General features: G+C 38.7%; 1 protein-coding gene across 5 annotated transcripts in view; it reads right to left on the bottom strand.

Annotated features, from left to right (window-relative positions):
* Nucleotides 1-21266, bottom strand: part of NCALD (neurocalcin delta) — a 293215-nt gene that overhangs the window by 70266 nt on the left and 201683 nt on the right. The window contains exons 1-2 of one of the 5 annotated variants that reach the window (XM_073794645.1): nt 11124-11257; nt 4762-4865 (exon numbers count right to left, since the gene is read on the bottom strand). The exons of 3 other annotated variants lie outside the window; for them this stretch is intronic. The gene's annotated coding sequence lies outside the window, so the exon portion shown is untranslated. Of the gene's footprint in view, nt 1-4761; nt 4866-11123; nt 11267-21266 lie in introns of those variants that run through there. One more of the 5 variants, XM_073794643.1, reaches the window with a different exon arrangement.

Here is a 21266-nt window from a genome sequence, read left to right on the forward strand (position 1 = left end):
ATTTTTGAAAAAGGAGGCAAGAATATACAATGGAGAAAAGACAGCCTCTTCAATAAGTGGTGCTGGAAAAGCTGGACAGCTACATGTAAAAGATGAAATTAGAACACTTCCTAACACTATATCCAAAAATAAACTCAAAATGGATTAAAGACCTAAATGTAAGGCCAGACACTATAAAACTCTTAGAGGAAAACATAGGCAGAACACTCTATGACATAAATCACAGCAAGATCCTTTTTGACCCACCTCCTAGAGAAATGGAAATAAAAATAAACAAATGGGACCTAATGAAACTTAAAAGCTTTTGCACAGCAAAGGAAACCATAAACAAGACGAAAGGACAACCCTCAGGATGGGAGAAAATATTTGCAAACGAAGCAACTGACAAAGGATTAATCTCCAAAACTTACAAGCAGCTCATGCAGCTCAATATCAAAAAAACAAACAACCCAATCCAAAAATGGGCAGAAGACCTAAACAGACATTTCTCCAAAGAAGATATACAGATTGCCAGCAAACACATGAAAGTTTGCTCAACATCACTAATCATTAGAGAAATGCAAATGAAAGCTACAATGAGATATCACCTCACACCGGTCAGAATGGCCATCATCAAATAATCTACAAACAATGAATTCTGGAGAGGGTGTGGAGAAAACGGAAGCCTCTTGCACTGTTGGTGGGAATGTAAATTGATACAGCCACTATGAAGAACAGTATGGAGGTTCTTTAAAAAACTAAAAATTGAACCATCATATGACCCAGCCATCCCACTACTGGGCATATACCCTGAGAAAACCATAATTCAAAAAGAGGCATGTACCACAATGTTCACTGCAGCATTATTTACAATAGCCAGGACATGGAAGCAACCTAAGTGTCCTTCAAAAGATGAATGATAAAGAATATGTGGCACATATATACAATGGAATATTACTTGGCCATAAAAAGAAACAAAATTGAGTTATTTGTAGTGAGGTGGATGGACCTACAGTCTGTCATACAGAGTGAAGTAAGTCAGAAAGCGAAAAACAAATACCATATGGTAACACATGTACATGGAATCTAAAAAAAAAAAAAAGATTCTAATGAACCTGGTGCAGGACAGGAATAAAGATGCAGATGTAGGGAATGGTTGGGTGGACACGGGGAGGGGGAAGGGTAAGCTGGGACGAAGTGAGAGAGTGGCATGGACATATGTACACTACCAAATGTAAAACAGATAGCTAGTGGGAAGCAGCTGCATAGCACAGGGAGATCAGCTCAGTGCTTTATGACCACCTAGAGGGGTGGGGTAGGCATGGTGGGAGGGAAACGCAAGAGGGAGGGGATATGGGGATATACGTACGCATATAGCTTATTTACTTTGTTATACAGCAGCTACTAACACACCATTGTAAAGCAATTACACTCCAATAAAGATGTTAACAAATAAATAAAATGTCATTAAAAAAACCCCACTGGTGTCTGAAGTAATTAAAGTTAAACCTCTATGGTCAAGGGAGAGGGTCAATAAATATAGTGAATTCCTCTAAATTCTCTGTGAGTTCTAGGCCACTGGGTAAAGTAACTGCTTCCCTATTGTATGATTTAGTTTTGCTTTTGAAAGTGGTTTTGACTTTAATATGTAAGGAACTATATTCCTTACATATTAACTTTTTTATCTACGTTTTCCCCAGGAGACCATTCCTAAAGGTGATCTCTGGTTAAAAACTTTTTATTTCCCCCAAGGTATTTTTGATTATCTCTGATCTTTTCTGATCTTTATGAGATTGTAAACTAAGATTTACTAACTGAAAATATAAACCTATATCCATTGAGAAACAATTAGTTTTTAAGAAACATTGATTCCTCAATCTCTTACTGTTCGATTGAATTTCAATTTTTTGTTTTTTTAAGGGAATTCCTTTATTTTTATTTTTTATTTATTTATTTTTGGCTGTGTTGGGTCTTCGTTTCTGTGCAAGGGCTTTCTCTAGTTGCAGCAAGTGGGGGCCACTCTTCATCGCTACGCGCAGGCCTCTCACTATCGCGGCCTCTCTTGTTGCAGAGCACATGCTCCAGACGCGCAGCCTCAGTAGTTGTGGCTCAAGGGCCTAGTTGCTCCGTGGCATGTGGGATCTTCCCAGACCAGGGCTCGAACCCGTGTCCCCTTCATTGGCAGGCAGATTCTCAACCACTGCGCCACCAGGGAAGCCCTGAATTTCAATTTTTAATTAGCAATTTAATTTAGTTAAAAATTGTTAATTCCTGCTTTAAAGAAATAGTTATCTGAAGTTCAAATGCTTGAGTTCATTTCAGGGTTCTTTTTCTTCTGTTGAAGTGAAGTAAGATGAAATATAAAGTAAACTGAAATATAATGCTTTTTAATTTTAAAATATTAATAGTGGCTATTTTAGGCAGTAGAATATTAAAAGTCAGGTTTATTTTCTTTATATTCTTCTGTATTTTCTGAATGTTCTATCATAAACATATATTGATTCTATACTTAAGTTTCTTAGAAGACTAATATAGGACTATTTGAGAATATTACTGGGACCAGAAAATCTCAGGTTCCATGGCTTTCTCTTTGACAAGCAAGGTGGCAAGCTAAGTGATTATATAAAAATTGTATTGAATATGGTTTAAGTAGGTGGGTTGAACACATGTATGTCTGAAATCTGTACATCGTGGAACTTTGTGTAAACTTTGCTCAGTGTAAACCTAAGAAATTTCCAATTATTTGGGGACTTTTAACAGGGACTTTAATTAATTAATTAATTTATTGCTGCATTGGGTCTTTGTCACTGCACATGGGCTTTCTCTAGTTGTAGCGAGCAGGGGCTACTCTTCCTTGAGGTGCGCGGGCTTCTCATTGCAAAGCACGGGCTCTAGGTTCAAGGGCTTCAGTAGTTGTGGCACGCAGGCTCAGTAGTTGTGGCTCTCAGGCTCTAGAGTACAGGCTCAGCAGTTGTGGTGCACGGGCTTAGCTGCTCTGTGGCATGTAGGATCTTCCTGGACCAGGGCTCGAACCCATGTCCCCTGCAGTGGCAGGTGGATTCTTAACCACTGCGCCACCAGGGAAGTCCCCAGTTTGTTTTAAATTGATAAATTCTAGGTCCTCCACAGACCCACCTTACATGTTGTACATTTTGCTTTTTCCCAGGCATTTTCTTGATCTCAGATGGGTGAGTGTCTATTTCTGTTACTAGGAATGTACTTATGATGTTTCTTATTCGTGGGCAATCCTTTCACTCCTGTTCATGCCAAATATTCTATATCCTTTGAAGCCCAACTCAAAGCTCACTTCCCCTCTGAAGTCGTCTCAATGCCATATACCTTTCTATAGTTAATGTATTCATTAATCACCTACCAGAGATTTAATAAGTGGTTACTATGTGTCCAGTGCTACACTAGGCACTATAAGAAGTTGTACCCAACATGGAAGACAAAGCTCTGGACCTCAGCTGCATATGCTGTCCGGCCTCCCCAACTAGACTGTAACCCTTTCAAAGACTGGCTGGTCCTATGTTACCCTCGTAGTATCCTACTTAGCTGGGACATCTTGGGTGAGGTGGGACATGTGTTGGTCATTGAAAGGTCTAGGTGACTGGACCACATCTTCCTGGTGTTAGTGGTGAGCAAATGAGAGACAACTGGAGGAACCTTACTAGTCCTTGGACACAAAGGAAATCTTTTCATAGGTGCTCAACAACAGGGCCCACTATATGGAATTAATACATGTTGAATGAATACATCAAAAGTGAACAAACTGATTAGCCTTCTAAAGGGAAGGTGGGAAGACCCTCAGGATGGGGTGACGTTTAAGCAAGAAGAAAGTCAGGGGTATTGATTTCTCTGCAGCAGAAGAGACAGAGATGCTTCTTTGAGTCAGGCCCTAAGGACTACATTTCTGAATATTTCAAATACTAGGTTTGACCAACACATGGAGCCGCAAGCCAGTGGGACAGCTGCCATTTTGGCAGCTTTACTAAAAGAAAAAAAAAGACTTTGCTGAATGGGCTAAATCTTACCTGCCCAAGAGAAATTCCCTAGCTTTACTATAAATCATTAGAGCAGAAAAATAGGTTAGGAAGCATTGGAAATGGGCCAAAAGAGAGTGTCAAGGAGACAGCAGGATCTAACAATAGAAAACTAGGCAGCAGATTAGACAGAGTAGGTGTGAGAGAGACAAAAGCAGATACAGAGACTAAACAGTGACCAAGGGAAAATGGCACAAGTACTGCTGTCTACACAGGACTCTCCTGTTGAGAGGGTCCCAGCCAGGAGGAGGCAACGAGGGAGATTTCACTAATGCATAGTCCATCACAGTGTAGCCCAAATCTTCTCCTAGAACCATCTATAGCATTACTATGTAGGGACTCTCTTCCAAATTTATGAACAGGATGTGTACCCAAAGCCCATCTGTAATTTAACTGGTAACTGAAATATATTTTCCTCCAGAAATTATTTTAATTAGGTTAGATACTTATGCCAAATCCCCAAAACCTATTTAATCTACATGTACTTACAGTTTAGTCCTTTACACAGGTATTTTAGTAATTTCTAATTACCCCATACATTCCAGTTCCTCTGGTTGCCTATGAAATAATTCTAAAATTCATGGACTTAAAACCACCCCAATTTTTATTTTGCACATGAACCTGCAGTTTAGGGCATGGTTCGGCAGGGGCAGTCCACCTCTGGTTCGCGTGGTGTCAGGAAGGGGAAGGGGGCCCTGGGGCTGGGGCCTGGGATCCTCAGAAGGCTTTGCCCACTCACATTTCTGGCAGTTGATGCTGGTTGTCTGGCTGAGATCTCAGCTGGAGGTGTCGGCTGAAACCTACATATGGCGCCTCTATATGGTCTGGGCTTCCTCATGGTGGCTGGTTTCCAAGGGCAAATGTCATGTGTAAGAGAAACAAAGAATAGCCGAGAGAAAAAAAAAATTGAATTCTTTTTCAAATCCAGCCTTGGAAGTCATCTAGCGTTGTTCTCACTGTGCTCTATCAGTTGGAACAATCACAAAGCTCATGTGGGTTCAAGGGGAAGGCAACAGACTCCACCTCTTGAGGGAGTGTAGCAATATTCCAGAAGAGCAAGGGGGAGCAGATAGAATTACAAGGCCATTTCTGGAGAGGAATTTACAAATAGCGTCCCACAATAGTGTACAGTCTGCCACAACATATAACATTACTTCTAGAAGAAATATTCCAGCTTAAGAGGTAATACAGCATAGTGACTCTAGAGCCGAATCCCCAGAGCTCCGTTATATACTTGTGTGTTGCTGGGCAATGTGCTCAAGCTCTCTGTCCCTTAGTTTCCTCATTTATGAAATTGGGATGTTGTGAAGAAAAAACAATAGTTACTCTGAAAAAAGCTCAGAAGGCTATCTAGCTCTCTAAGTGTCAGCTGTTCTCATGACACCAGGGATACACGTCCTCCAACTTTGGCAGTGGTACTTCCTGGCTCCTGGGGGGACAGCGGTGGTGGCAGCACGACAAGGGGTAGAAAATGAATGATAACAGTTCACATTATTGAGTACCTAATACCTGTCAGCTACCATGCCAAGTAAACTGACTTAAAAATCTATAAGGTAGGTACTAATATTATCCAGGTAAGAAAACTGTGACTTTGGTAACTTGCCCAAAGTGACACCTGCAAGTGGTAGAGATGGGATTTGTCCCCAGATCAGTTTAACTAGATGGAAGGAGCCTGAATCCCTGGATTACTGCATGGAGCAGAGCCTGTCTCCCAAATCTGATTTGTGGCTGAGTGAATAAGGAACAGTACTGTATTATGCCGTTGGGACTTGGGGTTATTTATTAGAGCAGTGAACCTATCTTGCCTGGGTGAGTACAGGGAAGATGGGATTGATATGCTTGAGCACAACTAACTTAAGGATTCCTTTCATAAGATGAAATGGCTCTTGTTGTTTGCATAAGGCAGGGTATATGCATAAAAGAAAATTATTCTCTAGGTCAGTCCCTACCAGTCTCTTGTATCTTCTGAACAGGAGAGGACAAGCAGCCTTTGGAAATAGGGCTGGGTGTACTGATCTGGAATCCTTGACACTGATATGAACAGACTGCTCACGAATTAGGCTGACTGTTCACCAGCTGAGGAACGCCTCTTCTAAGGTTTGACTCTGGTGTAAAACCTAATGGTTCCCAGGTTGTCTGCTTGTCTCTTTTGTTTTGATTTTTTTCCCTTATAGAGAAGGTTCTCTTTTTGACTATGCTGACCAGCACAGCTGTGAGGGAGAAACCTTGGTTGCTGTTACACTTAGGTCTCTGGGAAGGTCCCCTATATAGTTAGACTGTAAGTTCCATGATGGCAGAGACATTGTCTGTCTTGTTCACCATAGCATCCCTAGTGTCTAGTCTAATGTCTGGCACACAGTAGGTGCTCAAAACTTATTGAATGCATGAAAGACTGAATGTTTGAATAAAAGCTCAAGCAAACAGAAGTCAGAAGTCTATAAAGTAACTTGGGCTCTTTAAGCCAGTGGCATATCCCTCAAAGACCACATGAGGGGGGAGCCCCAAATGCCTACTACGATACTGTGGACGCAGTAGCCCCTTGATAAAATGCTTGCTGATTGAGTGATGCAACCCAATGCTTCACCTGACCCATGGCAAAACGTGGGAAGGCGCAGGATCGGATAACTGTTGTGGGATGCTAGTTTTAAATTTATCTCCAAGGATGTTGTAAATATGGTCGTCACAAAATTGGTCGTGGTTTTAGTTGTATGAATCATCCGTAAGTCTGTGGGAGTCAGCAGAGCAGTCAGCCAAAGAATACAACACCCTTCTATCTCATGGATAGGGTTTAAATTCATAAAAGTAAAGCAATTCTAGAATCATCCATAAGAGAATTCATCTTGGCATGAAAGCAGTTTGCAGTCTTTGGTTTTCCTGCACTCATTGCAATTCAGAAATCAGAAAATATGGACAATCCTCCTTTTAGGACAGGCAGCAGCTAGACTATCTTTCAGACTAGAGATTTCTTTCTTGAAAATCAAATATAGAACTTTCATGTGATGTAAGTATACTACGTTTTACATTAATGTAAACTAAGTTTTAAAGGGATGCTATGTCTCTAATTAAGGGCATTTACAGAAATATGTCCAAAAATCCCCTAAAGTTCACTGCAGAAATAAAAAGAGCAGACTGTTTTTGGTTTGGAGTAGATGCCTCCGTTGGATTTAAATATTTATCATATAATTTTTGTATCGAAGTCTTAATGAGCACTAACTTTTACGGCATCACTTCTGGAAACAATAAAAAATACTGCGTTTTGGAATGCTATTTCTAGTTGATTTCCATCACAGGTACCATTAAAATAACACTTGATTTCATGAAAAATAATGGCACATTCCTTTCCAACTGGATTCTGAGATTTTTGACTTTTTCCAAGTTTCTTTATCAAGGTGCCACAGACACTCAAAGCCCCCGAAGAAGGTGTCCTTTTCTAGTCCAAAGAATAAGAAATGTTTGGGAAGATCCTCTTTTGTAATTCCCCGAGAACACATGAAGAAAAACTGCTAAGCTTCCATTTCAGATGTTAGGGATTTGGATAGAGTTTAAACACCAGCTTGTGCATAATGTCATAGCTCCAATTTTCTTATGCTGGGGTGATGGTGCTGATGTAATAAAAGGATGTAAGGACTAAGCGCAGAGCTGGAAAGGCAGCGATACACGACATCAGCCAACTAACTGCAAAGTCACCTAGTTAGCTGCAGAGGAAAATTAGGCAATATCTTCTGCAAGTTAAGAGTGACATGGGAAAGGAGACAATTCTTATATAAGTCACCCTAAACAATAATATTAATATTTCCTGTGTTGTTCTTGAATATCCAATAAGTCAAATAAGATTTTGCGTTCCGATTACTTGGGAAGTGTCTCCATTCCTCATTTCATTTTGAATCAATGTCTCCTGTTCCAGGGACCTCTGACAGGTGAACCAGCAGGCTCTATCCAGAGTAACTGAAATTTACATTACAAGTGATCAATTTATGCATGTATGTGCTTTACATCAAACTGAAAAGTGACATAAATTCTTTAATGCTCATTTCAATTGTTGTGAGCACACAAAGTACCTTCTAGAATATTTCTTCAGCTACGATCTCATATAACATCCTGCATTCTTCATGAAAGTACTACTTGCTTATTTTCTTTGACTGGATAAAGGTCCCTTTGTAAATAGCTATAGTCTTACTTCTATGGTCCACGGTTTTAACTTGCGTTAACACTGTAAGTTTTTCCTCTTAACCCCTATCTAACTAGGTATGAGCTCAGTCCAAGTACACAAGCCTGCTTATGGATTAAGGAGGAAAACAAAAGAAATTTACAATTTGGTAGCAATGTGGATACCACCCCTTTCACACAGAAATTAGAGAATACTGTGAAATTCACACCGTCAGAGAATAAAATCAGATGTGGTAGAGCTGAATGTGGAAATGGAGGTGTGGATTTTGTCCAGTGCAGTTCCAAGACCTTTTAGCATCACAAGCTTACATATCATTTAACTCAGGGGTGGAGAGAATTCATGGGATCCAGGAACTTGGATGGGAAAAATATTCTATCTTTAGTTTCACTAACCTCAAAGTAAAATTTAGATTAAAATGTAGGGCATAAACCACCATACCTGCGGTTTTGTTGCCAAGAGAAATCACAGATATTCTCACATCACATTACAGTCACTGTAGCCATCTCGAAATACCTTTTATGTTCATCACTACTTCAAAATTATGGTAGTTATTATAACTATGGTAGTAATTATAACTGCTGCTAATTTGTTTTATTTAATAGTGAATTATTGACAACACACACAATTTTAAAAATTTGGTTAATGTATTTCAATAAAAGTAATTCCCTTTGTCATCCTGCATACTTTATCATGCATTTAAAATCATCATTCTAAGGAGAACCTATAAGCTTCACCAGCCTGCCAAAGAGGTCCATGGCACCCAAAAGATTAAAATCCCTTGAAACTGTACATAAAGCATTTAATAATGCAACATCCAGGTTTCTAGAGTAAATGATTCCTTGCTAGTATCTTTTGAAGTTGAAGCAAACTTGACCTTGAAATCAACACAGTCTCATTGCTGTAAATAGATGATTCTGATAAGAGTCATTTTTTCCCCTAATTTTCCATAAGAAAAGACCTGTAGATTCTAAACTATTTCTGCCATCATAGCATAGGTTGTTTTCTTCTAATGATAAACTTTATCATTGTCATTTTGCCGATCAACACTAAAATATTCACTTATTTTGTATTGCTGAAATCCAGTCTGTTTTATTAGGGCACTGAATACAATCATTTTATAACTTTAAAACACAGAGAGAGCATCAAGAAAATCTTCACTACCTGGAAAAACTATAACGAAAATTCCTTATTTTGAGTAAAAGAAGCAAACATCAAAGCATCCCATCAAAGACTGCTTTTAAATGACAGTGCTACTGGCTATGGGTCCTATTCATGCTCACTTGAAACACTGCAAATCAATTAACATATTTCTAGGAGTGTTAGGAATAGGGCCTCTGAGTTATTATAATTATGAGGTAAATTAAACAATGAGATAACGCCTCAGTAGATGTGCCTCGAGTGTAAGCACATTAAGAGTTTTTGGAAAATCCTCCATGGAGACTCTGGCCAAAAACAGACATATCAAATGCCAGCAAGTTAAATGAATATTCACTCATTGAAAGCTACTGAGAAATTATTTATGCACTCACAATTATTCACTTATTATTGAAGCTAAATACTGTTCAAAATGTTCATCTCTAAGTAAAATAAAGGTGATCAGAATTCAGAAACTAATAAAGAATATAGAAAAGAATAATAGATTCTTGCTATCTTGATATACAACTCACATACTGTAAAACTGATATGTAACTCACATACTATAAAATGTGTATTCTTCATTTACATAGTTAAACCATTATTTTTCTATTCATCAAAACAGTAGGTATATTACATGTGCTGCTCTAAAATTTGCCTTTTTTTCCAGTTAAACTTGTAAGATTTAGATACCTGCTTATAAATCTAGGCTCGATCAACTTCAGTACCAGAGGTTTTTGTTGAATTACAAGCTACGAAAACCATCCAACTTGTGTGCAATGATGGAAAACTCAAAATTACTAAACTTGGGAAAGAAAGGAACTACAACAATGCAACACCCCCCATTTGTAGTATATATTGTTATAGGAATAGAGATTAAAAGCTTTATTAATCACAGTTATCAAATTACTCATTCAAGATCTAGAGCGATTTTCAGTGGCTATTTATATCTGTCTTTGAATTAAAGTAGATCTACCAATGATAATTTAGTTTTAGGGCTATTGTTTTCTTCTCTAGGTAATTATTTCAATTTTTAAATATAAAAATAGCTTACATGCCTCCTTAGTGAATGAAGACCATCCAATGCTATTCTCTTCACAGCTGAATTTTCAGAGGAAGATACTGAAAATGTGCACTTTGCTCTGAGAACCAAAAAGCAACTGCATGAGCACATGTCAGAGGTTCCACCCCAACTTCCTTGGCATATTCCAGATTATTTTTCTCTAAACAGGAAGCTCTTGACAGTTTTCCCTGGTATTTTCAGAATACTTTATTTACTAGAAGAACCCCAACTTTTGTTTCAAAGTATAATGTTCTTTCCCGCCGTGCCTATTGTTGCTAATTATGAATGCTACAAACAAGACAGAAACCAAATACCAAACTACTCCAGGCTGATTCAGAATATGGTAGCAAATATAAAAAAAGCAAAGTTAGCAACATGTTGCAAGGCTATGCTGGAGTCTTTAAACCGAAAACAATACTGAAGGGAGGATTCCTGGAATTCAACGGGGAATATTTGGCTCAAGCCGCAAAACCTGTATCTCTAAATAATGTCATGTTAGCAAGTGTTGAACAAGAAAGGCGGCTAACATTTTAACCTACTTCACAGAACACTAATCCAAATTTAACCAAATGCCAGAGATTCCACCCGAAATTAACAACTAGAAGCTGCTTCACATTTTTCTCCTGGTACAACAGTAATTGTTCATGAAGACAAACTTGTAAGAGGTAAGAGAGAGGGCCAAACCACAATGATCTACAAACACATCTAACTACTGTATATAAAGCAAACTAATTACCTCACACAGAAGAAGTGCAAGATTTAACAGTCCATGCTCTGCAGCCCCTGGGACGCAGAAGCAGCAGCGGCAGCAGCGTTAAGAGCAGCAGCGGCGGCCAGCATCCACCAGATTCTCACAGGCCTTTGACTGTGTGGACTCAGCCACAGACTCTGCCTCCGGCTGACGTCAAAGTCCCTGTCACATGGCCAGATGAAAGCCAAGAGAGCATTGGTTGTCGTAGCAACCACAGAACAGCTCTGAAATTATTTCAATAGGTCATCTGTCACTGTGATGTGTATGTGTTTGTGAGTGCATGTGTGTGTGTGTGTGTGTGTGTGTGTGCACGCACACACCCCACAACCATCACGGACAGCTACCCAGCAACCTCAACCCTTGAAGTTGTGACTAAAGAGTGCCTACAACTTTCCTCTTCAAGGCTGTTCCTTACAGTTTCTGGCAAGAAAATGCATGCCCCTCTGAAGTTCCCATTGGTCTCAGTGTCACCAGCATGAAGTTTGTGTCTCTCTCTGTAGAACAGAAGGAAAGAACTAAGAAATGCTGGGGATAGTATTCTAAGCTAATTAAATCTATTTGTAAGTAAATGGATAAAAACAGAAGCTCAAGGGGAGCTGGAAGAAAAGATATTTTTAAAATGATATAAGAATCCACATCAATGTACTGAGACCAGGCTAGTAATGGAAAGAAAGAGAAGAAACATGGGGCGTGGTGGCCCTGAGTCAGATGAGAGTCTAATGAGCCTCACGTCAACTAGGACGGGGAATCAGGTGAGATGAATTCAGGATCCCTGCATTGTAAAATGTCTATGCAAGGATGAACGACCAAAACAGTTTCAAAACAGTGCTACTTTAAAACGCTTTACATTTTAAACTTTTTTGGATTTTTACTTTGGGGGTCACCATAGAGGTGCCAAATCCTCCCCTTCTAAATGCTCTTGTCCACATCCCTTTGGGACTCAGCATGGAGTAAATGGGTGTCCCCAAACACAAACTTCAGTGAAAGCCTAGGACAGCAGAATAAAAGGAAGGTCCGGCACATTTTCTAACTTCAGCTTCATTTCCTTTAGGACAACCCTACCTTACTTCTAACTCCACACAGTGCTTATTTCCTAGTTCATTCTCCCTCTTAATTAATAGGAAGTCCATTAAATAAGATGAAATAAAATGCAGAGGAAAGTACTCTGAAAAATACATCCATTGAAACATATACCATTCAAAGGGGAAAGAGGTTAAAAGGCGGGGAGAAGAGATTGCTCTCAAAACCTTCCCATGCTAAAGTTATCAGGATTTCTTCTGGCTGGCTTCTGCTGGCTTCTTTAAAAAGACAAAAAGTAGCTCTGGGGTGCTACAAAATATAAATGGAAACTAAACCAGCTGAGCAGACTACATTTATGTCACTGCAAAAGAATGAAATTTCTTCAGTTAAGAGTCAGGAATTACTTCTAGCACAGTAAGACTAATGTTCAAACTGACCATAGAATCTTCCTATTCCATCTTCCTCTTCCTTTTTACTTCTGTCCCAGCCCCATCTGGGAGAAAAGATACATTTTTATTTGCAAAGTTATTTTCCTGATGCTATTAGCTGTAGCACTGCAAAAGTAAAATCAAAGTGTAATGCTATAATGAACGCTCCCCCCTTTAATTTCAGATTAATGATAGCTAGGAATTTACCTCTTAGCACAAGGACAATTGGCTCATTGAATCCAATGCCTATCTAAATGGGTCAGGATGTCACACCAGTGGTAGATTTCAGCAACAGTCACAATTCACAAATTTGTAATTTGTTCCAGTTATAGTTCTGGTTTTCTGTCAGAAGTGTACATCACAGCAATGAGGGGAATGGGAAGAGAGGAGAGAAAGCATTTCCTTCTAGACTTCCAGGGCCCCATGTTCTCTGAGCTGCCTGCTTTACCATCTCTTTGACTCCAAATCCATGGCTGCCTAATCATCTCTTCCTCTTTATGCAGTGAAACTGCAGTACCACAGTTTGCCAATAGGTGATGTCCTCTGAAACAAGAAGTTATCAGTTCTTAAAATTCTGGCCTTAAATTAGTTCAAAATTCAACAAATACTAACACCTTTTTATTTTGAATTTTCTATCATTTTTAAGACTAAGTAGAGGGGGATCTTCAAGATGGCGGAGGAGTAAGACGTGGAGATCACCTTCCTCCCCACAAATACAACAAAAATACACCCACATGTGGAACAAATCCTACAGAACACCTACTGAACACTGGCAGAAGACCTCAGACTTCCCGAAAGATGCCTGAGGGTGACCTACACACAGAGCAGGGCCAAAACCGAAGCTGAAGCCCAGGAGCTGTGCGTTCAGAAGAGCAAGGGAAATTTCTCTGTGCAGCCTCAGGAGCAGCAGATTAGTAAATCCCCACAGTCAGCTTGATGTACCCTGCATCTGTGATACCTGAACAGAAAACGAATCATCGCAAAAGTGAGGTGGTAGGCTTGGGGTTTGCTGTCTGTGACTAATTTGTTTCTAATTTTAATGTTTATCTTAGTTTAGTTTTTAGCACATGTTATCATTGGTGATTTATTAGTTTGATTGCTCTCTTTTTAAATTTTTTTTATTTTAATAATTTTTTTAAATGTTTTAAATTATTTTATTATTATTATAATTTTTCTTTCTTTCTTTTCTCCCTTTTATTCTGAGCCGTGTGGCTGACAGTGTCTTGATGCCCTGGCCTGGTGTCACACGTGAGCCTCTGAGGAGGGGGAGCTGAGTTCAGGACACTGGACCACAAGAGACGTCCCGGCCCCAAGTATTACCAATCGGCAAGAGTTCTCCCAGAGATCTCAGTCTCAACACTAAGTCCCAGATTCACCCAGTGGCCAGCAAGCTCCAGTGCTGGATGCCCCATGCCAAACAACTAGCAAGACAGGAACACAACCCCAACCATTAGCAGGGAGGCTGCCTAAAATCACACTAACTTCACAGACACCCCAAAACACACCACCGGATGCAGCCCTGCCCATCAGAAAGACAAGATCCAGCCCCACCCACCAGAACACAGGCACTAGTCCCCTCCACCAGGAAACCAACACAAGCCACTGAACCAACCTCACCCACTGGGGACAGACACCAAAAACAACGGGAACTATGAAGCTGCAGCCTGCAAACAGGAGACCCCAAACACAGTAAGTTAAGCAAAATGAGAAGACACAGAAATATGCAGCAGATGAAGGAGCAAAGTAAAAACCCACCAGACCAAACAAATGGAGAGGAAATAGGCAGTCTACCTGAAAAAGAATTCAGAAAAATGATAGTAAAGATGATCCAAAATCGTGGCTATAGAATGGAGAAAATACAAGAAGTGTTTAATAAGGACCTAGAAGAACTAAAGAGCAAACAACGATGAACAACACAATAACTGAAATTAAAAATTCTCTAGAAGGAATCAATAGCAGAATAACTGAGGCAGAACAGGTAAGTGACCTGGAAGATAAAATAGTGGAAATAGCTACACCAGATCAGAATAAACAAAAAAGAATGAAAAGAATTGAGGACAGTCTCAGAGACCTCTGGGATAACATTGAATGCACCAACATTCGAACTATAGGGTCCCAGAAAAAGAAGAGAAAAAGAAAGGGTCTGAGATATTTGAAGAGATTATAGTTGAAAACTTCCCTAACATGCTAAGGGAAATAGTCACTCAAGTCCAGAAAGTGCAGAGAGTCCCATACAGGATAAATCCAAGGAGACAAATATTAATCAAACTATCAAAAATTAAATACAAAGGAAAAATACTAAAAGCAGCAAGGGAAAAGCAACAAATAACATACAAGGAAATCTCCATAAGGTTAACAGCTGATCTTTCATCAGAACCTCTGCAAGCCAGAAGGGAGTGGCAGGACATAGTTTAAGTGATGAAAGGGAAAAACCTACAAACAAGATTACTCTACCCAGCAAGGATCTCATTCAGATTCGATGGAGAAATTAAAACCTTTACAGACAAGCAAAAGCTAAGAGATTTCAGCACCACCAAACCAGCTTTACAACAAAGGCTAAAGGAACTTCTCTAGGCAGGAAACACAAGAGAAGGAAAAGACCTATAATAACACACCCAAAACAATTAAGAAAATGGTAATAGGAACGTACATATCAATAATTACCTTAAGTGTAAATGGATTAAATGGTTTGGATTATACCAAAAGACACAGACTGGCTGAATGGATACAAAAACAGGACCTGTGTATATGCTGTCTACAAGAGACCCACTTCAGACCTAGGGACACATACAGACTGAAAGTGAGGGGATGGAAAAATATTCCATGCAAACAGACATCAAAGGAAAGCTGGAGTAGCAATTCTCATATCAGAAAAAATTGACTTTAAAAAGACTATTACAAGAGACAAAGAAAGACACTACATAATGATCAAGGGATCAATCCAAGAAGAAGACATAACAATTATAAATATATATGCACCCAACATAGGAGCACCTCAATACATAAGGCAAATGCTAACAGCCATAAAGGGGGAAATCGACAGTAACATAGTAAGAGTAGGAGACTTTAACACTTCACTTTCAAAAATGGACAGATTCTCCAAAATGAAAATAAATAAGAAAACACAAGCTTTAAAGGACACATTAAACAAGATGGACTTAATTGATATTTATAGCACATTTCATCCAAAAGCAACAGAATACATTTTCTTCTCAAGTGCTCATGGAACATTCTCCAGGATAGATCATATCTTAGATCACCAATCAAGCCTTGGTAAATTTAAGAAAATTGAAACCATATCCGGTATCTTTTCCAACCACAATGCTATGAGACTACACATCAATTACAGGAAAAAACTGTAAAAAATACAAACAAATGGAGGCTAAACAATACACTACTAAATAACCAAGAGAACCCTGAAGAAATCAAAGAGGAAATCAAAAAATACCTAGAAACAAATGACAATGAAAACACAATGACTCAAAACCTATGGGATGCAGCAAAAGCAGTTCTAAGAGGGAAGTTGATAGCAATGCAGGCCTACCTCAAGAAACAAGAAAAATCTCAAACAATCTATCCTTACACTTCAAGCAATTAGAGAAAGAAGAACAACAACAAGAACAAAAACCCCAAAGTCAGCAGAATGAAAGAAATCATAAAGATCAGATCAGAAATCAATGAAAAAGAAATGAAGGAAACAACAGCAAAGATCAATAAAACTAAAAACTGGTTCTTTGAGAAGATAAACAAAATTGATAAACCATTAGCCAGACTCATCAGGAAAAAAAGGGAGAAGACTCAAATCAACAGAATTAGAAATGAAAAAGGAGAAGTAACAACTGACACTGCAGAAATACAAAGGATCATGAGAGATTACTATAAGCAACTATATGCCAATAAAATGTAAACCTGGAAGAAATGGACAAATTCTTAGAAAAGCACAACCTTACAGGACTGAACCAGGGAGAAACAGAAAATATACACAGGCCAATCACAAGCACTGAAATTGAAACTGTGATTAAAAATCTTCCAACAGGGGCTTCCCTGGTGGCACAGTGGTTGAGAGTCCACCTGCCGATGCAGGGGACGTGGGTTCGTGCCCCAGTCTGGGAGGATCCCACATGCCGCTGGGATCGTGAGCCATGGCCGCTGAGCCTGCGCATCTGGAGCCTGTGCTCCGCAACGGGAGAGGCCACAACAGTGAGAGGCCCGCGTACAGCAAAAAAAAAAAAATCTTCCAACAAACAAAAGCCCAGGACCAGACAGCTTCACAGGCCAATTCTATCAAAAATTTAGAGAGAAGCTAACATCTATCCTTCTCAAACGTTTCCAAAATATAGCAGAGGGAGGAACACTCCCAAACTAATTCTACGGGCCACGATCACCATGATACTAAAACCAGACAAAGATGTCACAAAAAAAGAAATCTACAGACCAATATCATTGATGAACACAGATGCAAAACTCCTCAACAAAATACTAGCAAACAGAATCCAACAGCACATCAAAAGGATCACACACCATTATCAAGTGGGGTTTATACCAGGAATGCAAGGATTCTTCAATATAAGCAAATCAATCAGTGTGATGCACCATATTAACAAATTGAAGAATAAAAACCATATGACCATCTCAACAGATGCAGAAAAGGCTTTTGACAAAATTCAACACCCATTTATGATAAACACTCTCCAGAAAGTAGGCTTAGAGGGAATTTACCTCAACACAATAAAGGCCATATATGACAAACCCACAGCCAATATCGTCCTCAATGGTGAAAAACTGAAACCATTTCCTCTAAGATCAGGAATAAGACAAGGTTGCCCACTCTCACCACTATTATTCAACATAGTTTTGGAAGTTTTAGCCACAGCAATCAGAGAAGAAAAAGAAACAAAAGGAATCCAAATCGGAAAAGAAGAAGTAAAGCTGTCACTGTTTGCAGATGACATGATACTATACATAGAAAATCCTACCAGAAAACTACTAGAGCTAGTCAATGAATTTGGTAAAGTAGCTGGATACAAAATTAATGCACAGAAATCTCTGGCATTCCTATACACTAATGATGAAAAATCTGAAAGTGAAATTAAGAAAACACTCCCATTTACCACTTCAACAAAAAGAATAAAATATCTAGGAATAAAACCTACCTAAGGAGACAAAAGACCTGTATGCAGAAAATTATAAGACACTGATGAAAAAATTAAAGATAATACAAGTAGATGGAGATATATACCATGTTCCTGGATTGGAAGAATCAACGTTGTGAAAATGACTCTACTACCCAAAGCAATCTACAGATTCAATGCAATCCCTATCAAACTACCAATGGCATTTTTCACAGAACTAGAACAAAAAATTTCAGAATTTGTATGGAAACACAAAAGACCCCGAATAGCCAAAACAATCTTGAGAACGAGAAACGGAGCTGGAGGATTCAGACTATACTACAAAGCTACAGTAATCAAGACAGTATGGTACTGGCACAAAAACAGAAATATAGATCAATGGAACAGGATAGAAAGCCCAGAGATAAACCCACACACATACGGTCACCTTATCTTTGATAAAGGAGGCAAGTATGTACAGTGCAGAAAAGACAGCCTCTTCAATAAGTGGTGCTGGGAAAACCAAACAGCTACATGTAGAAGAATCAAATTAGAACACTTCCTAACACCGTACACAAAAATAAACTCAAAATGAATTTAAGACCTAAATATATGGCCAGACACTGTAAAACTCTTAGAGGAAAACATAGGCAGAACACTCTATGGCATAATTCACAGTAAGATCCTGTTTGACCCACCTACTGGAGGAATGGAAATAAAAACAAAAATAAACAAATGAGACCTAATCAAACTTACAAGCTTTTTGAACAGCAAAGGAAACCATAAACAACATGAAAAGACAACCCTCAGAATGGGAGAAAATATTTGCAAACGAAGCAACTGACAAAGATTAATCTCTAAAATTTACCAGCAGCTCATGCAGCTCAATATGAAAATAACAAACAACCCAATCCAAAATGGGCAGACCTAAACAGACATTTCTCCAAAGAAGATATATAGATTGCCAACAAACACATGAAAGTTTTGCTCAACATCACTGATCATTTGAGAAATGCAACTCAAAACTACAATGAGGTATCACCTCACACCAGTCAGAATGGCCATCATCAAAAAATCGACAAACAATAAATGCTGGAGAGGGTGTGGAGAAAAGGGAACCCTCTTGTACTGTTGGTGGGAATGTAAATTAATACAGCCAGTATGTAGAACAGTATGGGGGTTCCTTAAAAAACTCAAAATAGAACTACCATACGACCCAGCAATCCCATTACTGGGCACATACCCTCAGAAAACTGTAATTCAAAAAGAGACATGTACCACAATGTTCACTGCAGCACTATTTACAATAGACAGGACATGGAAGTGTCCATCGATGGAGGAATGGATGAAGAAGATGTGGCACATATATACAGTGGAATATTACTCAGCCATACAAAGAAAAGAAATTGAGGTATTAGTAGTGAGCTGGATGGACCCAGAGTCTGTCATACAGAGTGAAGTAAGTCAGAAAGAGTAAAAACAAATACCATATGCTAACACATATATATGGAATCTAAAAAAAAAAAAAAAAAAAAAAAAGGCTCTGGTGAACCTAGGGGCAGGACAGGAATAATGACACAGATGTAGAGAATGGACTTGAGGACACGGGGAGGGGGAAGGGTAAGATGGGACGAAGTGAGAGAGTAGCATCGACATATATACACTACCAAATGTAAAATAGATAGCTAGTGGGAAGGAGCTGCATAGCACAGGGAGATCAGCTTGGTGCTTTGTGACCACCTAGAGGGGTGGGATAGGGAGGGTGGGAGGGAGACACAAGAGGGATGGGATATGGGGATATATGTATACATATAGCTGATTTACTTTGTTATACAGCAGAAACTAACACAACATTGTAAAGCAATTATACTCCAATAAAGTTTTTTTTTTTTTTAAAGACTAGTATACTTTATTGTATACTGACTTGGGCACTCATATTATAAGTTAAAATTATCAGTGGACTGACCTTCAAAATGAAAAGTGGATACATGTAATCCTTTTTTCTATAGCATGCTTCCAACCTGCCATCACTCATTTCCCTTTGCAAACTGTCTAGAATTAGAGATTCCTCTTACAGCTAAGGAAGTCACTGGTCTCTTGCAGAGTTGAAATTGTGACGATGATCTCTTTGGAGCTCAGGTTTCTACCCATTTGGCTAATTAATCCAAATGTAGGTAAAAATATCATAGGAAATACATATGAGGGCCTTTTCCAATCACAGCTCACTGCATTGAAGACAATATGAGTCATTTTCTTTTTAAAATAATAACTCATATTTTTAGGTAAAAATGATTCACTTAATTTAAAAATACCCATTCAAAAATACTTCTGCACCATAGTTTTCACTTGCTGTATGAATGTCAGGGCTCCTTATTATTAGTTTGACCACTCTGTTGGAAATAACACTTAAATGCTACTAAACAAGCATTCTGACTTGGGTTCACATACCTGAATTAACAGGTGTTTTAGGCAATGAGTAGACAACTATAATCAGCCTTTTATTTGATGTTTCTAGGTAGAAATTTTGCTGTATCCCTGTCTCAGCATTTTAGTGGGAAGGCCACAGACCTATTGTTTGGAAGCACTGGGTTCAAATCTCATCTGGTAAGTTACTCAAGTGCTCTGAGCCTTAGTGCCTACATCCTAAGGTTGTTGTGAGGATTTTAAAATTCTGATACCCTGTGACAGGGTCAGTGGCTCAATGTATATGTAATTTCTTACTTATCTCTCTGACTCTGATAAGTCTAAGACCTTCAGGGAAAGGATGAATCTTATTCATCTCTACAACTCTATGGTTAATAGCACAAGGACCAGAACACGAATGCTCAATAAATGTTGAGTGACTCCTCAAAATGCTGAGAAAGAAATGTTTCCTTTTTCTTCCTGCTAACAGAGAAGGGAGAGCCTCCCCTCAACCCCCCAAAAAGGCAAAGGAAGGAAAAACAAAACCAAAAATGTTGAGTTATCACAAAATTTTCTAGCGATGAATGGGTTCAAGTAAATTTGCCAAATAAATCAAACTTATCTCTATTAAATCATATTTATTATGAGTGCACATAAGTTATATGCTGATGTATTTTATGGTTATAGCTGTTGATGTTGGATAATCTTTTACATTAACTGATTAATCGAGCACTTACTATATCTGGAGCATTGTTCTAAGTGCTATACGTATATTAAATTATTCACTATAATAACTATGAGGTAGGCATCACTCATTTCCACATTTCATAACTAAAGAAACTTAAGCAAAGAGTGATTAAGTAACTTGCCTATCTAGCACATGGCAGAGCCAGGATCTACACCCAGGAAACCTGGCTCCATAAATTTTGGAAATAATTTACATTTGATATATTTTTAGAAAGCATTGATTTATTTCTTATGGTTATTTTATACTTGAAGGTTGTTTTTATTTTTAATTTCTTATGAGGGGGAGAAGACCAACTTATCTTTTCTGCATTTGGGAACTCTGGTGATCTTAATCTAGGTTTGTCCTAAGGTGTAATATGGCAAGAAAAATCTAATTCAGAAGATTTGAATAAAGGAAAATGGGCAAAGTAACTGAAAAT

This window comes from Tursiops truncatus, chromosome 17, assembly GCF_011762595.2.
Source record: "Tursiops truncatus isolate mTurTru1 chromosome 17, mTurTru1.mat.Y, whole genome shotgun sequence".
Classification (NCBI taxonomy): domain Eukaryota; kingdom Metazoa; phylum Chordata; class Mammalia; order Artiodactyla; family Delphinidae; genus Tursiops; species Tursiops truncatus.